The 1,791-nt window shown below is 45.0% G+C and overlaps 1 non-coding gene across 1 annotated transcript; it reads left to right on the top strand.

The window, feature by feature from the left end:
• The first annotated feature begins 1,264 nt into the window (after positions 1-1,264).
• On the top strand, positions 1,265-1,356 carry trnar-ucu (transfer RNA arginine (anticodon UCU)). Its single transcript is given in 2 exon segments — positions 1,265-1,301; positions 1,321-1,356. It is a non-coding gene; the product is annotated as a tRNA-Arg (tRNA).
• Positions 1,357-1,791: the final 435 nt, after the last annotated feature.

Genomic DNA, 1,791 nt, shown 5'->3' with positions numbered 1-1,791 from the left:
TGAACATCACATTATTTTACAGGTCGCGGCAACAGCCAGGGCCGAAGTGCCTGCACTGCATTGTAACGTTATATGTTGTAAGTTACATTTCCTGTTGGTTTCCGATATCTCTCTTTACTGTGGAAGCTTCTCGTCACATCTTCCAGAGATTTGTCTGCACTTCATTTAATCGAGGCAACTGTATTTCCTGCTCAGAATGTGAACTTTCTCCAATAGAGAGAGGAAAATAGTGTCGGTGACAAAGCTGAGATCACTTACGTTCTGTCCAGAATCAACAAAAACTATCCCGGTCTTCCAGTCTCCTGTACTTCAACATTACAATGTGTTCCCACCCTTCAGGCTCTCTGCCTGTATTCCTGATGAAGGGCTGATGCCCGAAACGTCGATTTTACTGCCCTCGGATGCTGCATGAACTGCTGTGCTTTTCCAGCCCCACTCAATCGAGACACTGTGTTCCCAGGCAATCATTTCAGTTTGTGGTCTGCTGCTGTGCTCTTCAAGACACAACACAAGCTGGAAGACCGACAACTAATTTTCTACCAACAGACCATGCAAACATTAGGACCCAACATCGAGTTCAATCATTTTAGAAACCGTCCGCCCTGTTCCACATTCTTCTCCACCCGCCCTTCCCATCAGTTCCGAAGACGGATCAGTGAACTCGAAACGTTAACTTTCCTTTCTCATCAGAGATGGACAAGAGCTGCTGATTTTGTTCAGGCCTTTTGGCGTTCCTTCTGAGAACTTTGCTTTTCCGTTGTAATCGCCAGACTGCTGGAAGCGTCTGATTGCAGGAGGAGAATTTCACTGGAGATGAAAAGAATGGCAAGGGCTGGATCTCTCCCATTGTGAAGATACACGAGCTAGGCTGGGGATGTTTATCTAACCGCAGAGAAGGCTGAATGAGAAACCGATTAACGTGCTCATTTTTATGAAGAGGATAGATATGTGTGACAGGGATAAGCCTGTATTGGGAAGGAACAGAGTGACATAAATGAAAGACAGGAGACAAGGATTAGATTTAGGAAGAATACTTTCACCTATAGAGTATTGATTATCTGGAAATTATTATCTGAACATGTGGTAAAGCTAAATATCATGAGAACGTTTCAGCAGTCTGTAACCGAACACTTGATGAGCCAGAGCACACGTGGCAAAGGACCAGGTACTGGAAAGTGTGACGAGGACAGACAGGCGCGAGATGGGTGTCCTGAACGCAATGCGTCAAAGGCAAACGTGTGTGCTTAAAACTCACTCTGTGCGCGGCTCTGTGGCGCAATGGAAAGCGCGTTGGACTTCTGCATCTCTGTACAAGTTGCTATTCAAAGGTTTTGGGTTCGAATCCCGTCAGAGTCGAGTTTTAATTTATGTATTGCAAAGTGGTCAGACCAGACACGGCTGTCATCTGAAAACCTAACAATATTCGTGCAGAAACCCACTGTCTCAAAACGGAACATTTTCCTCTCACAGATTTACATTTTCGAAGTCTATTTATGATAGAGATCGATAAATATCTGCTAGCCACTAGGCAACACGATGACGTGGATGGGCTGGAAAAAGACTTAACATTGTTGTGTCAGCCATAATGATATCGAATGCCGTGGCAGGGCAGGATCGGTGTTAAGAATGGCCTCCTTCTGCTCCTTTGTGTCTGTGACATTTCTGGCCCGGGTTTTTAAACAATCACAATGAGGACAATATGAAATAAACGCCAAGTAATATTTTGGTCTCACCTCCACCTCGCTTCCCTCCCAGCTCGAATAGACAGCTCTTGTTTCAGCTTTAGATCAG

The sequence above is a fragment of the Chiloscyllium plagiosum genome, unplaced genomic scaffold (genome assembly GCF_037043375.1).
Source record: "Chiloscyllium plagiosum isolate Xiang-an unplaced genomic scaffold, Cpla_swu_hap1 HiC_scaffold_39, whole genome shotgun sequence".
In the NCBI taxonomy this organism is placed as follows: Eukaryota; Metazoa; Chordata; class Chondrichthyes; order Orectolobiformes; family Hemiscylliidae; genus Chiloscyllium; species Chiloscyllium plagiosum.
This window is presented reverse-complemented; position numbering and strand designations above follow the sequence as displayed.